The 7954-nt window shown below is 38.5% G+C and overlaps 1 protein-coding gene across 3 annotated transcripts in view; it reads left to right on the top strand.

Moving 5' to 3' along the window:
• Positions 1-231: 231 nt before the first annotated feature.
• LOC104065350 (tissue factor pathway inhibitor-like) overlaps positions 232-7954 on the top strand; it is a 41549-nt gene continuing 33826 nt past the window's right edge. For 2 of the 3 annotated variants that reach the window (XM_054069889.1, XM_009567814.2), the window contains exon 1: positions 232-347. The gene's annotated coding sequence lies outside the window, so the exon portion shown is untranslated. Of the gene's footprint in view, positions 348-1432; positions 1536-7954 lie in introns of those variants that run through there. The other variant, XM_054069890.1, reaches the window with a different exon arrangement.

Below are 7954 nucleotides of genomic sequence, written 5' to 3'. Positions count from 1 at the left end.
ATTTTACCAGTGAATAAGCGTTTCTCGCACAATGAACACAGCATCCTCATGAGCCGTATCGGAGCCTGTGAGGTACAACGGGTAGAATACCCTACAGGCTGTCTCTCGTGCTTTAACAGCACGTTTCATTTTGGGCAGTGCTGTTTAACAAGCAGCTGCTCTGAGCTACAGGCAGAGCTGAACGCTTGAGCGCAGTCCCGGAGCCCGCTGGAGGCAGAGCGGGCTGCAGTCCTGCCTTGGTAGCCTTACACCCCACCCCCCTCCCCGCCCGGTGTGAGAGAGCCGAGCAGCGTTACAGCCAAACCCAGAAATTCCCTCTTTCTTCGGCAGCTGTGACTGGGAGTTTGGTGAGTACTCTGGAACAGACTTTCAGTTTTAGGTGGAAGATCTTTTTTTTTTACTTATTTTTTTTAGTTTAGCTGACAGAAAGGAGAATCTCCTCGTGTGTTTTGTTTGGGCTGTGGCAGATGCAGTAGTCAGATATTTAGATTCAAAGTCCAGCAATGAGTGCTGCAAAAAGGGAGACCGTTTCCCTAGGTAAATTTAGGACAGTGAATATAATTTAATGATTACTAATACATCTAATCTTTGGTTGTCAGAGTCTCAGACTGTGGTATTTTGAGCCCCAAGACATTTATGTGAAAGAAAGCCATCTTAAAGATATGTTAATTTTGATCAATTCCCAGAGTTTGGAAAAAAGCTCTTTTCTTTAAAAAAAAGCAGTTTCTCCCCTACAGTAGCTTCAAGAGAGGTTTAAGTCAGGCAGAGTGGTCTGCCAGGCTATTTCAGATCATTTTAAGGCTTGTAATGTTTGAAGCACTCAATGTGTTGAGTAGTACAGGAATATTTTAGGTGAATCAAGCTTAGCTGCTGATACTGTAAGCCAGTTTCACTCACAATATATACTGAAATTCTCAAAAACCTGAAAACCCGTGAGCAATGAAGGAGGTAGTGAATGGGGCTTACAGTGATGCCACTGCCACAAACGTGATCTCCTGCCCCCCTGAAAACCCAGAATATTGTTTGTGACTTTTGTAGTATTTTACTTGGAAGCACTGATGTAAACTTCATCTTTAGTAACTCTGTGATGAAAAAGAGTTTTATACTAACCTATTAAAAACAACCTATTTAAAACAACAAAAAGTTAGATAAAATGTAACTAACTACGCCTTAGAAAATTTAAATGCAATTTAAATGAGGAAAAGGCATGTAACAATGGGAAAACCGGGTAGGAAGAACAATAATAATTTGGATGGGGAATGTATGTGAAAGGTCAGTGTGGCTCAGCACTCCAGAAATTAGTCATCAAAGTACTTAATGGAAAACATGTAAAGATATAAAGCTTCCTTCCTGAGTGTCTTACAGACAGACTCAAAAGACAGGAAGCCCAGCTGTCCGTATAGATACGGACAGCAAAGGCATGCTGCAGGAATTGCTAGGGACTTCCTTGGGAAAAATTGTGAGCCTTTCACATTTGTAATCTTCTGCTCATTCTGTAATTCTACCAGGTCTGTGACGGTCTGTGAAGGCAGCAGGTATCTTTAGCCACAGTAAATTAATCTGGAATATTGTTTAATATGAATTTATTAATTGTAATTGTTTACCTTGTGTGTAATGCACACTGAGCAGTATCGTGGAGGTAAAGATGATTAAACCACACTCTGCTCTGCCCTTTTCTCCTTTCAAATGTGTCCCACATGAAAGTGTTCACTGAAAAGTAGTTATGTGGCCAATTGCTTGATAAATCAATTTTTTTTGACATTTTTGTAACCTTTATTCCGTAGTATCTCCAAGTGTGCTTTAAATTGGCTTGCAGTAATCTTTGTGTTTGTCCTTCTGTTGTGCATCACTATGTTTGCAGTCTGAAGATTTAATGCATTTCAGCTGTCCGGTGTAGTAACATGAACTTTAAAGTGCAGTGCCCACATACACTAATATTGCTGTTGAAAACTCAATTGTAACTCATGCAGCTAACATTCTAAATGCAGAATAACTGTAAATTTTTATTATTTTTTTTTACTCAGAACAGATAAATGGCATTGAATTTGTTGATCCTTAGTCTCATTGGAGAGTTAATTTTGAAAGTCTAATGGTAAAGACTTCTGATTTGTTGTATTTTAGTGTTTAGTGTCAGACCTAGAGGGCAATGAGGGAGAGCATACAAAAAGGAGGCAGAGTTTCTGTCGCACAGGAAATTTTAAGAGATCAGAGGAAATTTGGCCCAATATACAGCGTGTCTAGAAAATAAAGGAAAGGTGTAAAAGAACAAGCTTCCTAGCAGGCTTTCAGAGAAGACGTCCAGAGCTTTTAATGAATTTGAAATCTCACCTCTAGCTAGACCAGACCCACAGTTAGAGAAGGATGGTTACTAGGTTCCAGACCTCGCTTCAAGGACTGTTCTATGTTTCTCAAATAACCCTGCCAAGCTAAGTGCATAAGCAGGAGCAGAGACTAGCACTCAGATGGTCTGTTCTCCAGTACAGGGGCACGCATATCCTTTGTGCTATTCTTCTGACTCTGTGGATCTTGAATTATGTCTAGGGCAGAGAACGTGGATTACTGTCATGGATATATCAATGGCATTAGGATCATTTCTGGAAACATAAATATTAAATCTACTCAGAGACATTGACGCTGTCTTTCACATCCTGGGGAGCTGCTTTAGCGCCTATATTTACTTTAAAGAGGTGATTCTGGCAATACATCTCTTCTACATTTTAAAATAAAGCAGTAGCTGCTTGGAAGTGCTTTGTAACTCTCATGATTTTGTTGGCGTGCATCTGGTCTGCTCTTAGAATGTCTGCTGGAGGGAGTCAGAGTGTGTGTGTGGGAGCAAGAAAAGAAATTTTAAAATAAAAAACCAGAACATCAGTAGAGCTTAGGAGCCTTGAGATTTACTTCACTTTTGTATTTCACAGTTTCGAAGCAAACTGTTTAAAACCTGTCTAATTCCAGTACTGACGGTTGCATTTTGTTTGGGATAGATTTCCAACAGTCATGTTTTCTCTCAAAGAGAGCTAGGAGAAGCTGGCAGTTCCCAAAGAAACAAAATAGATGGATAGATGTTTTGGTAAGAACTGAAGATGGGGTATTCACATCTAAAGCTACTCTTCACACTGAAACCAAGGAGAACTGCCTTAAAAAATAGGGACAAATTACTTACTTCTGTGGAGTTTTTTTTCTGAAACTGTTTTTACTTTACAAAAGGAACAGAGTGCCTCTGGGGAGAACAAAGCAAAACCATGTGGGGAATTGTATAATTCCTTTCCTCTCACAGTTTTTTTCACAGCAAAGTAGAATTATTTTTAGTCCTTTTAATTTTCTCTCATAAATCCTTTGTTGGATTTCCTTAATTATTTCCTGTTGCAGTTAATACAGCTGTTCATTTTCCATCTTTAGTACTGTTGCCATATTCCCTGATGTGTGCCATTCATAACTGAGTATACCTCTGAAGTTAACTGGTTAATTTGTTTTACTGTTCAGTAAAAAAAGAACAGGCTTTTTAACTTGTTGACCCATGTTATTATCTGGACACAAGAAAAATTGACTTCCAGCAAACTGAACATTCCAAAAGAACTAGTTTTAAAACAATTATGCTGAAAGTAGCTGCCTTCCCCCCCCCCCCCCCAACCCCAGGTACAGCTTTTATGAACTTCACAGAAAGTTCTGCAGGAGCGTATTAGCATTTTATCATAGAATGGATTGGGTTGGAAAGGACCTTAAAGATCATCCAGTTTCATTTTCTCTAAACATTTTCTACTTTGGCTGAGAAGCAATCTTGTTCCTCTATATTTGTACAATCTCTGACATAATGAGGGTGTGGACAATGATTTATGGTTTCATCAGTTGGAGAAAAGGTAGTGTAGAAAGATGAGGGTGATGTTTTCTTTGCTCTGACTCATCTGATGAAAGCTCCAGGTTTGCAGAACCTGCCCCTGACACCAGGATAAACCACACCATCTGTACTATGGTTGGAGATGAAGGAATTATGACCCTTTATTTTCTATGACAGTGTTATTTTATGCTGGTTTTAAGTATTTAGGGTGATAATCTGAATCTGGGGGTATTCCCACTGATGACAATTATAGCATTTCCAACTTGTATGATTATCCAAATCTTGTACCTCCATCGCAGTAAAAATTTTTGTGGCGTCTCTAGCTGGGAAGATAGGGTGAGCTAAATTTGCTTGATGAAGCAAGGAAACTTGTGTTTTGATCTCTGGTATGTGTGCAAAATGCGATGAGGGTACAAAAGGTTTACAGTCAGGTATGATCAAAATCAGTCACGAGAGGGATCGGTGTGGCACGTCGCTTCCTCCTGTGCCTGCCTGTTGTGCTTCGAGTAACCAGCACCTTCACTTCAGTGAAATCGAGTAGTTGTTCTTGTGTGATGTGTGCGATGTGAAATTACACGCAGCTGGGTTGGTAACAAATGTACAGGACTGAAATGACTCTATTAGAGAACGTTGTGGTAAGTTAACTGACCTCTAACTGCACAACTATTTATCAATAAGAACATCTGAGATTTGAAAACATACACCATACTTTTCAAGTCCAAACTGCTAGGGAAAAAAAACCCAAACAGGTGAGAGTCTCTGTGGTGCTGATGTTGGGACTACTGTGCTGTGTTCCTGAATCCGTAACTAATAATGCTGCTTGTCTGCTTTGCTTTTGTGCTCTGAAAGCAGCTATTATTAGGATGCTGGAGGCATTACCTGTTTGAAAGTACTAATACAGGAGCTATGTGTTTCCTGTAAACAGGTGGCTTCTGTCCAAGCAGGACAAGTTTAAGTGTGGCTTGGTGTTTTTTAAGATGTATGAAATTATTTAAATAAGCACTTTGGTTTAGTCTACATTTAAAAATATTTTGGTAGGAGCAAATGAATATTTCCTTTCTCTATTGAAAGCTACATCACAATGAAAACAGGCTGTATAGATAGAGTACAGATTTACCTTGGATTGGGATGTGGGACGCTGGGTGGATGCAGTTACTATATCTAAATAAATTACTGCCTTATTTCTTTATTTCTCTTTTAATCGGTCTTTTGTGAGGTGGAAATTCAAATACTGTTTTTAGTATATCCTTTATGATAAGATCATAATGTTGGATCCTGTGCCATGTGTTTTATTTTGTTTTGGTTTTTTTCCTTATGGCTAGAAGCAGTAGCCACAAAATCATTGGCCACTCTCTATAAAGGTATCATGAGGAGTTACATAATTTGATGGAGGTAAATCCAGGTTCTTGTGCAAAGTGTAGCTGTTTTAAAAAATCAGTTTCAATTTGAGAGATTATAATTCACTTAGACTGTTGCTCTGAGCTGTGTGATCAGGGAATTTGGAAAATTACTTGCAGGCTATTTCTGTCAAGGCACACTCTTACTGTCTCTCTCCCTCCCAGAATATATCCAGTTCTTGGCTCTTGAGGGATGGATATCATGGATATGAGGCTCTGACTGAGATGGGTAGGAAGGAGAACTCAATGAAGGGAGAAATCAGGGTCTGGAGCTGTTTTGCAGGAAAAGTTGAGAGGAGACAGAATCGCAAAATTAACTGGTGCCAGATATGAGGTAACTAGAAGGGAATAAATAGGTCCTGGAGCTAAGCTGGGGAAATGTAAAACAGTTTTAAAGCATGAGAGAAAGGAGTTGATGAGGGAAAGTGAAAAAGCAAATGAAATCTATAGTAACATGAAGAAAGAAGTGTGTTCTTGTGGTAGGCTTATGCTTTTTCTGAGGTTTTTCTTTCAGTTTCAAAACATAACAAAGTTTTCTTTTCGATTTGTTTATCAATTATGTTTGCAAAGCAGCATTTGCAACCTCAATGAAAACAGAACCAAAGTGAGAGTTTAAATCTGAACCAGTAACATCAGGGCACAAAAGTTAATGAAGACCTTTGTTTTTCTAAATGTCCATTTTACTTCCCAGTTTTCACTTGGGTAGTTAAGACACTGCAATAGTCCAGCAGGAAATCAACAGTAATGTTAAGTGGTAAAAGGTATTTAACCAACCAAAATTATCATTCAAAATATTGAAGTTCTTGGAGGAATCTAATGAAGTCTCTGGTGTCAAGATGGATACAGGCTATTAGGGATGCTACTGTATGGCAGAGGAGGGAGATAAATTCGGGAGGGGGTAATTTCGATAGCTGGTGCTTTCAATCAGTGATGTTTGTGTGCTGATGATCCAGTGCGTTACAGTGACATAGCAAGGCTTTGCTCTGGCAGAACTCAGTTTGAATGACATACAAGTGCTGACCTGGGAACTGAACAAATTAGGGTGCATATCATCATTCTCTATTAAGTTTACATCAGAGTAGAGGTGATGGAATTCATACTTAATTCATCTTCATACTTAATCCAGAGTAAATGAGAAAACATGATGCTCCAAACAGAGGCAAAATAAAATAAATTAAATACATCCAATAAAATACATTTGGAGGGAACTCACTGGCTCTGTCAGCTGGGAGCTATAGGTACAGCCTAACTAAATCTCTATCGTACAAGTCCTAGTGCATAGTACAAGATATCACAGGGTAAACACAATGCCTGTGAAGTATATAGAACTGGAAAAGGTCTGGTTTTATATTGGAGGTGCTATACTCCTGCCTAATGAGACCTTTTTACTTTTAGGCTGTGCTAAATTCAGCCTCTAGCTATGAGTGTCCTGTCTCCTGTTATTCGTTCCTCTATTTACTTGTACCCCTTTTTTGTGTGTGTGCTTCCATTTCCTGGACTGTCAATGTGCATAGGCCACTTTTACAGTCATTATAATGTCACTTTATACCATTTTCTAAAGCTGTCTGGTTTTAGCTCCTACTGGAAATGCTAGCTTTTATTTTGCATTTTCCAGCTATCTTATTAGAGATAAATACTATGCTGAAGAAATATTTGCTTTTAAGAATTCTGGCAACTATAGAAATTGGTGTTGAACAGACTACTAAGTAAAAATAAATATATATATGTTTGTATGTATATATATACACATCAAAGAATCCAACTCCAGAGGCTGCAAGCTGCACAGAGAACACAGAATTTTATGTTTGTATGTCTTTAGCGAAAAAAACTTTGAGAGTTTCCTCCTGTTTCTCTGTTTAGGTGGCAGTATAAAAAATTGTAGTTATAAGACCAGTTGATAAGGATCTGTTGCTGGCAGCATCCTTCACTGCTTGTGATCTGCTCTGTCTATGTATGTTCCTAATTGAGTGGAAGTAGCGACATTATTCACAAATAAAACATTTAATTAAGCCAGTGAAACCTGTGCCAATTATTACCCGTGGACCTTAGATCTCCTTTGACAAGTAACGTAGATGTCATCTTTTATAGATATAAAAGTGTCTTGTACAAAAGGAAGGTAGTTTGGGAGCGGCAAGAGTGCCAGTTCCTAAGGAAATGTCTTTGGAATTTCTGAAATTTGCATTAATGGCACTTGTTTGTAGAGAAAAGCTGATATTATTGCTGGACGGATTCTTGCCTGTCCTAAATTAGGACACTTCTTGGGTAAGGGGCTCTATTTACTCCTGGAGATTTTAAGGATTTGGCCTAGATAATCAGACTTTAACAGGCAGTCTTTCACAAATGTGTGCATTTGATATTTTACTGAGCCATATGTGACAGATGAAGTATTTTGAATTGCAGTTTCCACATAAATACAATAAAAAATAATCAATGCATTAAAAAAGGAAATAAAATCAGTATCATAAGTGGCTTACAGCTTTAAAGTTCTGTTACTGGGCAGCTGAACATTAAATCAGAAAACTTGGACTTTTCTAGAGGGTCTGGGGTTTTTAATTGAAAAAGCAGTGCCAAGTTCACCTAAATCTTGAATTTCACTCTTAAGAATTATAAGAAATAATTAAGGTACAGAAGGATTTAAACATTTCAGTACTAAAAGCTTCACCCCACCTCCACCCATACCTCACATAATGTTCCGGGAATGTGTGGCCTTGGGGGAAGGCTA

This window comes from Cuculus canorus, chromosome 6 (assembly GCF_017976375.1).
Source record: "Cuculus canorus isolate bCucCan1 chromosome 6, bCucCan1.pri, whole genome shotgun sequence".
Classification (NCBI taxonomy): Eukaryota; Metazoa; Chordata; class Aves; order Cuculiformes; family Cuculidae; genus Cuculus; species Cuculus canorus.
This window is presented reverse-complemented; position numbering and strand designations above follow the sequence as displayed.